Raw genomic sequence first — 13,395 nt, forward strand, 5'->3', positions numbered from 1 at the left:
TAATCTCAGTAATAAGTTAAAGCAATGCATTTAATCAAAGAAAGAGACGCCTATCTGTAATAACATGTCAGCGGACAATTTAAACAAGTGTTACAAGGTATTACAGACAAATATGACGATAAAGCAGAAAGGAGCTGGGGGCCACAGGTGTAGGCTCAGAGGGCTGCCGGTTGCCCATCACTGTTCTAGACTGTATTTACTTTATGATTAGTTGCTATGGGTAGCAGCACAATTTTTTTACCTGTCTTTTGGAAGTTGTTTTTTTTTTTTTGTAAAAAACTTTTTTATTTTATTTGATAAACATGTGAAAAAGCGGGAATGGAGGGGGAATGTTTATTATGGAGAAACTATGTTCTTTTCTCCATGCTTACAATATGCCAGACAGAATTTGTAATAGCTGAGATGGAGGGATGATCTTGTTGACTCCAATTATTAGTGATCAGTGATTTTTCAGCAGCAAGTATAAACCAGTTTTTTGCTTACATTTCACAGTGGGCACAATCAAAAAGTTCTTTAGGGATTGCTTAATCTGGCTATACCATCTCTAACCTCTTCTTAGCAGAATTCCGCAGGTCGGGGTACTAAATCCCTCTCTTTCTCATGACGGCCCTGAGAGTCAAGGATAGCATCAGTTAGTAAGTTGTACAGTGATGAGATCATTTCTTTACAAACTAAAGTTTTTAAGCACATTTTCTCAGATGGTGTTAAAAATTTCAGGGCATCTGCTGAAACCAGGGACGTGAGAAAATATCTGACTCAGAAAACAGAGTTCTAAAGGGGGATCATGTTAGCTGGATATCATGTAGAGATGTCCAATTTCTTTCTACTGTAAGGTTGTTGCTAACCATTATCCCTACTTGCATCCAAAGTTTAAAGTGAGGGGTAGAGGAAACTAGAGGGAATTCTTTGTTTTAGAAAATTAGAACAATAGGCAAAATGGTTAAATTGGAGCGTACAGTACATGAATCCCAAATGTTTAAGCAAAATTTAAGACGGTGGAAAAAGTTAACGTGCGATGTTCTCCTATGCTTTAGGATGCAAGAACTTTTAAGTTGATTTCAATATCCTGCCACATTATGGTATTGGAATGTGCAAACATAGTGGCAATTTGCCTCAGATGTGATGCCATGTAATAAAGCCTGTAATCTGTAAACCCCCTTCCCACCTCTATTTCTCTGTATGTGAGTGTTATGTGTCTGTGTATGTTAGAGATCTTAGACTGTAGGTACCAATGGGGCAGGGACTGACGTGAGTTCTCTGTATGGCGTTGCAGAATTAGTGGCAGCTATATAAATAGCTGCTGATGATGATATGCACCTAGGTAAGCTGGTATAGCATAAAGATAGGGGTTTCATGTCATGCTCTTAGTTCAGCGTAACAGAACCACAACGGTTAGTCTCACACCAGAAGCCGGGCTGAAGACCATAAGATAAATACAACCAGAGCTGGAAACAAGCAGAAAACCATCACCCCTTTAGAAAAACTTTACCACCATCTAATTTGTATGAATAAAGAGTAAGAACTATCTATCAATAATAATGTAAGATTTTAGTAGTTAAGTGAGGGGTACTCTGAAAATGGATGGTGGTTGATAGTAAGTAGGGATGTTTGGAGAGGTATGATGAGAAAGGGAAGAGGGAAATCTGATACTCCAATCCAAAATATCTATTGAGAGGGGAATCTAATACCCCATTCATACTCCACCAACATCCCGGGTTTTTGCCGGGGCGAGCTCAAATGACCCGGGTCTTGGTGCAGTATGAATGGTACAAGTCAAAAATCCTGGGTCTAAAAACCCGGGTATTCAACCCGGGATTTATCGAGGGGTAATTCCCGGGTCGGACCCGGGTTGCCTGCACTATGAATGGTGCAAACCGGGTTTTTCAACCCGGGTTGCACAGAAAACAAGCGGATTGGCTGTCTGCCTGTCTCTGGAGGATGATGTCATCGGTGGGAGCCCGTGGAAGATTCGAGAAGGAGTTTAGGAGGAATGGAGAAATTTTTCAGTCAATGAAAACTGCTCTGGTGATGACTCCCACAAATTGCCAGGGCACAGACTTGTGCAGTATGAATGGGGTCAACCCGGGAAATTCCCGGGTCCGAGGTGCAGTATGAATGGTGTTTCTGAGCTGGGACGCTCCGAGCCCTGGCAAAAACCCGGGATATTGCCGGGGCGGCAGTATGAAGAGACTTGTGTTAAACAACTATTGTTGTTTAATTTGTTTATGAGTTAGGCTGGGCACACACTGCAGAAATTTTCAACTAAGGCGTCACATACACCGACTGTACTAATGACTGGAGAAAAAAAAGTCCTCATCAGCATGCTGATTCATGCGTACACACTATACATGTTTTAATGGATTTACCCTCAGATCTGTGCTCTTCAATTGTCATAACCATTGGCTGAAATGTTCATGACTCTATAAACTCTATGGAGATCCTGATTGTGAGTGCATACGCATGCAGGATTGGAAGGACGTCGTTCAAAAGCTGAACGAAATTTTAAGTTCTGCTGATTAATCAAACTAAATGACAATCGGTACTTTGGAACGACTATCGTTCATCGTGCAGGTATACACACTACTGCACTATCAGACCAAACAGTTCTTTATCGGGTGATTGGCCCAATACTTGGCTGAAAAATCTGCAGTATGTAACCAGCCTTAGGCTCAGATGCATCAAAACATTCCTTTGTTCAGTGCACAATCCCCTATTTTGCATTCATTTGAGGCTATCTGATAAATGGGTTCTTCATCAAATATCTAGAACTGGAATACTAAATACACTTGGTCAGAATATGCTCCTGTCACAATGACTTGGGACCTCTCACATAGTTCCTCAGACTATAGCATTTTTAACCTTCTTTCATCCACTGAGGTCCGCTTAGCTCTTAAATCCATGCTAGACCTGGTTTTCCTCACCAAATCTCCCTTAAATATCTCCACACACTTTGACACTCTTAAATCCTTTGTGAGGTGAACAGCTATACAGGCTGGTCGTAGAATGAATAAAGCCTTGAGGGCAAGACAAAGAGACATAGAAGAAAATATATCCGCTTTAGAACCCCATAACAAACGTAGGTTTTCCAAGGCCACAAAGCTGGAGTTTAGGGACCCCAGAGATGAACTTCACTCAGTATGTCAGAATCACATCCAGAAGGCCTTTAATAGACTGCAGCGGAAGTTTTACACTCTGTTTAATAGGGAAAATGAATTGCTGACTCATAAACTCAGAGGTTAAGCTAGATACAGAATTTTATGGCGTAATTAATGATGGGGAATGCAATATCAAACCCTTGTTGGAATAGTTAACTCATTTACCTTATATTATTCCAAAGTAAAGAATGTACAACTCCTACCCAAAACCAGCTCAGATACAATTCAGACTTTGCTTGACTAACCAAAGCTTCCTGTCCTCCCACCAAACACACCTGCTTCCCTCAACCCTCTCTTAAGGTAAAGAGAAGTCACTGGAGTAATGAAATCTTTACCCAAGGATAAGGCCTCTGGTCTAGATGGGTTCTCAAAAAAAAAAAAAAAATGGGTTCCCTCTTTCCAATCACAGTTGCTGCTAAATTGTTTAATGCATGTACGGACAGAAGTAGTCTCCTTCCAGAAACATAAGCTGAAAATATCACCATCCCCAGTGCAAATGTATTGTCCCATGGCAATATTAAACACGGATATGAAAATATACTATAAATTAATGGCAAACAACTGAAGCCCATTCTATGTTCTCACTGCTTCTAATAAACATAGACCAAGTGGATTTTGTTTTGGGCTGGTAGTCCCACACACACCACCAATAGTGTCCTCAATATTGTTGCACCCAAGAGTCAAACAGGCAGTGACTACTGCTTATGTCATTGGACTCCATGTGTGTGAACCACATGTTAACATAAATATTCTTTTGTCAGCACAGGAAGCGAAGGACTGGCATTGAACACAGCTGTCCCCGTAACAGCTCATCTCTGCCTCTGAGATAAGACCCCCTTATCTTAATTTCTCCCTTCAATTAAGCTTCTCAAATGTGGGATAAAGCTATCCAGTCAGACAAAGCAAATAGTTGAAATATCTTTTGATTTTGGACCTAAAGCTGGGTACACACTACAGAAATTTCAACCAACTTTTTATGCCGAGCGATTTTACATGCGATCGATGGTCCGATCGCTCGGTCCATGGACTGCATACACACTAGCCTTGTTTAGGACGATAAAGGGAAGAGCGTACGTCCCTTTAGCGACTTTTTACAGCCATGTTGTCATGAGCAATGACTGTAATTTCGTACTCGCTGTTGTGGATCGGTCGGAAGTTTATACACACTACAAAACGGAAACGACATTGGAACGAAAATTTTAAACGGTACGACCAACCAAATGAGGCGACAATCGTCCATTTGGGCAGAGATTCAACCATCGTGTCACTGCACACACTGACCTGACTTTTGAACGAGCAGTCGTATGTCGGCTGATTGAGCCGATTATTGGACGAAAACTGTGTAGTGTGTACCCAGCTTAAATATGGGATACTGGCACTCCAGAGGGCTCATTACACTGTTATCTATTATTAGAATATTCTGTACCTGCGCCTTCACAAATTCAAAGTCAATTCAAGATCCCTGTATAGACCTTTAACAAACATCTACAGGTATGACATTGGTTATATTTGCTCACCCCAGGTCTGACTTTTGTTTGCCCAGCCTCCCCACCCATATCCTGAACCGGTTAGCGTGTAATAGAAACAAAGCATAATATTCTGGGACCGGAACCAAATCTACTCAACATTCCTAGCTAAATATGCAGCAATAATTCAATAGGCATCTGGTATAATCCATATCAGATGGGCATCTGATATGGTTTATATCATTTCCATGGAGGACTGGGGGAAGATATTATTGCACTATTGAAACATGAAATGCTATGTGGATTTGTAAATGTCATATAAATTAATCCACTGTATGAATCTCTCTCCAGTGAGATTACATAACATTTTTTATTAAGTTTCCAATATGTGCTGTGTAACTAATGCGGTTGGGGATACCTGCCATTTTTTTTCTGGTTCAGTTACTGTCACCCTATGTACCATGCATAGTGTTCTATATAATTAAGCAAATCACAATGCTTTCATTGTCACCTAGACTGGGAACAACTGTGCCCCATCATTGTAGAGTTAAATCTCTTTATGGTGTACAGAGTGGCTATTTGAAGTCTGGACAAGTCCTGACCCTCCCCCCTTTGCCAAAGTTAAAGGCAACATTCAGATGAACTAAGAAGAGACAGTTGGACTGAAAAACACAACAAACCCCTCCTCCCCTTTATTACAATCGGCTAATTGGTAGCAGTACACATCTCAACAAATTTCAATTACATTTTTAGCATCTGTTTCATCATATATAGCTATGCATTATTTTTTTTTACTTCATAAGGTGTTTGGAAACTTCACTATAAAAGAATTACCTGTTCCCTACAATATCTGCTGTTTTTTTCTGTACCCTTCTAACCTTGCCAATAATAAAAAAAAAAAAATGTAATGGTAAAAAAAAATATCAGCCAGAGTGACTGATTGTTACTTTTTTCAGGTCTTTTTTGAATCAATGCAAATTTAGCCTGGTGCTGCTAAGCCCACGATACATTCTTCCGTGACATGTAAAACACTGCTGTCACTGCAGGCCTCTGTGGCAGTGAAGAGGTTAAGCACACACTAAGCAACTGAAGTAGTTGCTATTGGCCACCTATGTTGTCAGTCTCCTTCAGACTGTTAAGCCCCATCCCCTATCATGTGCAGTACTATAGGAAGAGTTGAGAACATATTAAAAGGGCGATACCATGCACTGAAAAGCACAACTACAATGCAGAGAGCACTCTGCACACATTTATGTAAAGAAATGAGGGAAGTTCTACCCTGGGAAGAAATAGGAGGGCTTATAATGATTAGAGGATTTAATGGATGTATATCCATGCTGGAATGCAGTAACTATATGACATTATTTTAAATACCTTTCAATCTGCCTCTGCATACTTTTATGCTAGAAGCGCCTCCCACATATTATGCATTGATAAAGAGAATAACAATTCAGGAGACATACCTAGTAGTATGAACAGGGAAGCTGACCCTGCAATTGTATCTTCTCAGAGGAAAAATATGTTGCAAATTTAAAAATGTTACAATTTTTGTGTTTTGTTTTTTTTAATAATTGCCTGTCCCCACATACAGTTGTCTACACATATTGTGAATGTGGCTATTTTCTGAGACAATTCACTAGGAACTAGACACGCTGGGTGCCTCTTGTCTGTTTTGTCAGTCGTTCCTAGTGAATTGATAGGCTGAATATTAGTTCAGCTCACAAAATGGCTGCCTCCACAATGTGTAGATGACGGGTATATTTTAATGTGCTGGAAACTTGACAAGTCCGGACTTGACGTTCTAAATTAAATAATGCATTTGTCTATGCAGGTATTTTCCTAAATTAAAAGGCTTGTATTACATCTACTCATTAATTGAGTACTGATTAATTTGCAAAAAAATTGGGCCTAAAATGAATGCCAATCCTAATCAACATGTGATTGGGATCTAGCAGATGTCAATTGGCACAGGTGGAAAATGTATTTGGGTGATGACTGTGATCTTACAATGTGTCATCAGTGACCACACTATTACTGTAAAAGTATTCAGATATTTGGTCTCAGCATTTTTAAATTAGACATAGATTCTGTCGAGTGGCTGAATCTGCCCTTGTAGGGGCATATTAATGAGATGCAATTATCCTGGTCTGATGATGATGCATTGTTACCTCCGCATTATACAGAAACACAAAATTTGATGCCAAAAAAATAATATTTATATTCATCTAATCTGCCCTTTTTTGTAGTATTTGTTAGTATATTTTAGATCTGAGTCTTAATAACAGCTGTGTTTTCTTGTACTGTATAAGCACCCGCACCACAGCTGTTTGGAGACACTGTAGATGTATTACCTTTCTGTAAAGTAAAATCCTGCCTTCCTGAACTCTACCTTTACCATATTGCCCGGGATAACCCTGCCCAGGTTTTCCTGAGGAAGCCTATTTACCAGGTAAGGCAGCCGTACAAGTATCAGGATGGTGGTAATAAATCAAACTCACAAAGAAAAATGTTTATTTTGGGGATAAAACATTTTTTTTAAAGTTCAATAACAGTTTACAGAAAACAATTTTTTTATATTTTTTAAAGTAAAACTATTTTTGGAGAATTTATTATTATTTTCATTACTGCAATTAAAGCACAAGTCTGGCAAGCTGTCTCCTCTATGAGCACGTTTATTAACCTACATTAGCGATACTCTCTATTTAGAGTTTACTACTCAATACAGGACCACCGAGCTAAGCTTGCAGTGGATCTGCCATTTTATTCATTTTTGTTTTTGGTTTTTAATACTTCGCCAGCTTTTGGGTATAGGGTGAATCATTATCAATATTTTTAAGGCTTATCAATAAAATTGTATTTTATTTAAATATTTATACTCATCCATTGTTCTGAGTGCCCCTCAGTCACTTGCTTTTTCTCTTTTCTTTTGGTAATTATCCTCTATGAGCACCTCTGCAAGGAGTGGGCTAGTAAAGTGGAAAGTTAACCCTTTCAGCTCTGGGTCAGTATTGCAGGAGCAGCTGAGTATCGTTTAGCTACCTCTGTGGGATTTTGTCCTGCCCCTGCAATGTTTTTATTGAAGTTTTTTGGGATGAGCAGTGATAAAAAAGAAATAAACCTTATCGCCGCAATGTGGTTATAAATAATAGATAGGCCTCTAAGTCCTGATAACCTTTAATTTACACATCTTCCATCATGAGCCTTTTCACCAGCTCTCTGGTTTATTTTTCACACCAGTTTTTAAAAATTGCAGTAACCTGCAATTTACTGCACATAAATTACAGGTTAATTAACTGATGTAAACATTGTTTATGTTAATTAATTCAGTTTAGGTTACTGCAAAAAAAAATAAAAAATGGTACAAACAAGTACAGACAGTTTTGTAGCCAGTGTAATTTAAGGTATGTAAGGGTTCCTGTTTCACCATTTGAAATGTTGGCAAATGGGCATTAGGTAACTATGAAATCTTATGTCATAATAATGGCGTATCTATAATGGGTGCAGTGCACATGGGCCTATGACTCATTTTTACTAAGATTTTTTTTCTGTTAAAGAAAAGGGAGGCACATTAAAAGTATTGTCACACAGGGTTACAAAATGCTAGTGGTTTACAGCCAATTTTATTCTTTACCTTTTTGTTATTGTCTATGTAGAGCTGCAAATCACTGATGTGATAGTAACCAAGAACCCTTTGATCATAATGGGAGGTATGTCCAGTGATTATATGCTACATTTCTTTATCTATAAAATGCTGGAGATTCTGTAATGCTTCATCTTCTGCTAAGGTACGGGCAGTTATTGAGACTAGAGTAACATTACTTTCCTCCTTTCTCTAGCTCCCAAGACACCAGCATCCCACCTAACTGAAATCACATGCCATTATCATCATCATCAACATTTATTTATATAGTGCCAACATATTCTGTAGCACTTTACAATTAGGGACAAACAGTAAACTAATAAACAAACTGGGTAAAACAGACAAAGAGGTGAGAAGGCCCTGCTCGCAAGCTTACAATCTATGGGACAATGGGAGATTGACAGATGAGGTTAAGTCTACATTTTGTATTTCGGCCGAGCCAGACTGCAAAGGTAAAAGTGACTCATAAGCTAAATGATCCTGTCACACAACAATGTTGGTCAGGGGGTCGTTGTCTTGTGTGTGTGAAATTGTGTAAGGGTAACCTAGGGAGATTAAGAGGGTGGTTAATGAATATTATAAGCTTGTCTGAAGAGGTGGGTTGTCAGAGAACGCTTGAAAGTTTGTAGACCAGACGAGAGTCTTATTGTGTGAGGGAGAGAATTCCATAGACTGGGTGCAGCCCGAAAAAAGTCCTGTAACTGGGAATGGTAGGATATAATGAGGGTAGATGAGAGACGCAGATCTTGTGCATAACGTAGTTGCCAAGTTGGGAGATATTTTGTGACAAGAGAGGAGATGTATGTTGGTGCAGCTTTGTTGATGGCCTAGTAGGTTAGTAAAAGTATTTTATATTGGATTCGGTAGAAAACAGGCAACCAGTGTAGAGACATACAGAGTGATTCAGCAGAGGAATAATGATTTGCAAGGAAAATCATTCATGCCGCTACGTGCAAAATAGATTGTAGGGGTTTGAGTCTGTTTTGGGGAAGACCAGTAAGGAGGGAATTGCAATAGTCAATACGGGAGATGATAAGTACATGAATTAAGGTTTTTGCAGTGGCTTGTGTGAGATATGTGCGAATTCTGGAAATGTTTTTAAATGTATGTAACATGCTTTAGATATACAGTCACTGTGGGGAACAAAGGATAGGTGTGAGTCAAGGATTACACCTAGGCAGCGAGCTTGTGGGGTGGGATTTACGGTCATTTTTATCAACAGAGATAGAAATGTCAGGTATGCTCTTGTTGGTGGGTGGGAATATTATTAACTGTTTTAGAAAGATTTAAGTTTGAGTTGGCGAGAGGACATCCAAGATGAAATGGCAGAAAGGCAGTCAGTTACATGGGACAACACAAATGGTGAGATATCAGGAGAGGATAGATAAATTTGGGTATATTCCGCATAGAGATCATACTGAAATCCAAAGGAACTTATTAGATTTCCAAGAGAAGCGGTATAGATAAAGAACAGCAGAGGACCTAGCACTGATAAAGGAAGCGGAGCATAGGTGGCCCCAGAGAAATTAACCATTATCCTGTTCTCTCTTTTTATCTGGGGTTGTGCCTCCATGCATTACTAACTTGCACCCTCTCCTTTGCCACTAATGCCACTTTGATCAATCCGATCTTCCCCTTGAGACAAAATGGTTACCCTTATGATCCCTGGCAGGCAGGTGGCATAAGATTCCTTAATGATATAGAATGCTCCTGCACCTTTCCTCCATTTTCTGTGCAACAGGAGGGATTTTCTATTCCTCCTAGAGGTCTAAAAAATCTATTTTGTGCAGCAGGCCTTTAGCAACATTCAAATCCTTCTGTCGTCAATGCTCCTCTTCTAAAGGCCTGATCTTTTGTACCATTGGTATTATGTGCCTATAAAGCTCTGCAGGATCTTTTCCACTGCCTCAGAAAGATGCTGTAGAGACAGCCTTGCTCCTTTCTACACAGCTGGTGGAGGCACCCAACGTTCTGGAAAAACGTAATGGGTTTAATTTTACCTGTGGTTCAAATTGATGTTTCTGTTACAAGATTTGTTTCTCCTCCCAACCCCAATTTGATCGCCCTGTCATCTGACTCCACTAATCAAGCACCTGCCTGCTAGTTGTTGAATAGAAATCTCCTGTGGCACCCTCACGTCAAATGGTCCTCACCAGAATATAGCAGATTAATTACATGGAATATATAACATGTTTCATTGGCAATTCTGCCAAATCTTTTTGTAAAATATGGGAGCCTTAAGCCACACATTATAATCTGAAACTGCCCTTTCTAGCATAGCAGCAAACACTGAATGATTTCCAGGGACACTTAGGGGTAAGTTTATCAAGCCGTGGGTTTGAAAAAGTTTTAAACCCGCAGCTATGAGAGCTGTGAGCAGAAATCTGCATTAAAATGTCAGTACTAATGCGCACTATTACCGTAGTACTGGTGATAGTGCGCAGGCCACATTATTCTCATGAGAAACGCTGTCAATTGAATCCCCCCCCCTAAGAATGCAGCTTCCTTTATTCATGGTCATCAAGCTTTATATAACATGCCAGTGATTACTGACAGTGTGTTTACTGAAGGGTTCAGTGTTGAAACCTTTGGTCATTTTTATTTTGTTTGTTCTGAGACTGTATGAGTGGTTTTATTCCTGTATTCTTGGGACATCTCCGTCACGTGAAGCGGACTGGTTTTGGTCTCTATCTTGGTTCAAAATGGTCACATACACAAAGACTAATGTGGCCAATTTGAATTGGGATGAAGCAAGCAGTAACTGAGCTAAGGTAAGTGAAAATTCCAGAAACATGGTTGTTGTTAGGAAACAGATGAAAAAACATTAAGGGGCATATTCAATTCCGATCCCGATCCGTGGTAACGCACGTTACCGCGGAAAATGCGCACTACTCCCGGTAATAAGGTACCGCAATAACGCGGATTGTCGTACGCAGCCCTATGGGCTGCGAACGAAAATCCACGTTATTGCGGTACTGTGGATTAAGTTTGCGGCCCATTCCGGCGCAATCCCGCGGATCGGGATCAGAATTGAATATGCCCCTTAGTGTCTGCCTTCATGGTCCTTCCACTATTTACTACACACACAGGGTCATATTAAATTAGGTCCGGTGATCACAATTACACGCGGCTGCACACATCCTGTTACCGTAACACGCGCAGATTTCCGTGATCACCCTTCAGGGGTGCGAAGGGAAATCCGCAATGTTGCGATACTGTATTGGCACTTTATATGTGCAGTCGAGAGTAATCGCAATCACCGAACATAACTGAATATGCCCTTTAGTGTCATAGTGGGTTCTATGTTATACACAGTTGATAATATTTTAAAAGATTTCTTGGGACACATAGTGGCTCAGTCTTGGCAAACTGTAGTACACTAATTGCTCTATTATAACATTCCTTCTAATTGTTGTTTAAACATGATTATAACAGTTGCCACTTCTCTTGGAATACCCAGGACACTCCTGAAATAGGGGGAGACAGGGGCGGGCTGGGCCGGTGGGGCATCTGCCCCCTGGGCCGCTCAGTCTAACCGCTGTTTAGGCCATCCGCACCCCCCCCCCCCTTTCCAGTGGATGCAAGCGGTGCCGTCCGCTTAAACTGAATATTACCAATGGCACACAGGCACATGACACTCGATGCAGCCACGTCATTGATGACACGGCCGCCTGTGCGCCCCCTCGGGCTGAAATTTGCCAGCCCGACCCTGGAGGGAGACCTCCCAGACACACGAGAACAGGCAATTCACCCGCTTCCAGGCTGCAAGTTGGGTGGGAACATCCTGTGATGGTGCATATCATGTCATCATAAACATTGTCTGCTGATGAAAATGGCATGAAGACATGCAAAACTTTTATATCATCATCGTTTATTTCTATAGCACCAGAAAATTCCATAGCGCTTTACAATTGGGGACAAAGTAATAAAGCAATACTGGGTAATTCAGACAGAGGTAAGGAGGCCCTGCTCACAAGCTTACACTCTATGGGCTTTCATATCTGCTCTCCACTTCTCCTGGACAGCAGGTATGAAATGTAGGAAAGTATGCATTATGTCATTTTGTAGTATTTGAATTACTGTCTTTCAATAAATAATAAGTTGCCAAGCATACATAATAGTGATACATAACAGGAATATATAATAAGAATAGATGCTGTAGATTGCATGACATATACATAATAAGATGAAATTAGCTGTAGAATTGGTCACTATTGAGAACTAGTCACGCAGTACTGTACTGTGTATATATATCTCCACTATCTTAGAGCTACATAGTTATATATCAACTTGAACAAACGTTAGAGGGTGTGATATTATTTACTGTCCATGTGCAAGCCAAAATAATCACTTCCTGTTGGATTTTTAGTCATTTCCACTTTAAGACGGAACTAATTACGGCGTATGTTTACAAGCTACCGCGCGGAGAGTTCCACACATTGACTATGAAACGATTATTCATTGTATACCTCCGCACCAGATTACAAGATAAACCACATTTCTGAGCTGCTACAAACATTGTTGAATCTCTCCTTCTCTGTTCTGAAAGTATTCTTGTGAATGGTAATGCTATCCGCTGCAACATATGTTGAAATAGGAGTAATTACTTTACGAACTATTTCGTTTACGGCTACTTGGTTTGTGTAATGTGAGGGGGTGTTAAATAAAAAAATATATAATTTATGACCAAAATCTTATGGCGCGTGTCTTGTTCTATGAGACTGTAGTTTAGCTTAAATCTACATGCAATGTACTACTACTTCTGAAATCGTTTACTCCATAAAAAATTAGACGTTACACCCACTGGAGAACACAAATGGTACAGCCCACGCTCGTTGATTGGTTGAATAATCATAAACGGACAGATGCTTCAACCAATGGTCTTTCGGTTATAGCTTGGCAACAGCCCGTTGATCCCCTAGCCAATACGATCATAGCATAGGCACTGCCCGATTTGCCGGCGCTCATTGGGCATCGGTTGGGTGACACCAAAAGATTTGTGGGAGTGATAGTCAAATATACTTTGACCCCTCATCAGCGACATTCAACGTGGACTACAACTCCCATGATTCAACAGCGTAGTGAGAAAGACGCATGCGCGTGGACAGGGGGGCCGGGTTTACTATAAAAGACA

This window comes from Mixophyes fleayi, chromosome 6 (assembly GCF_038048845.1).
Source record: "Mixophyes fleayi isolate aMixFle1 chromosome 6, aMixFle1.hap1, whole genome shotgun sequence".
Taxonomy (NCBI): domain Eukaryota; kingdom Metazoa; phylum Chordata; class Amphibia; order Anura; family Limnodynastidae; genus Mixophyes; species Mixophyes fleayi.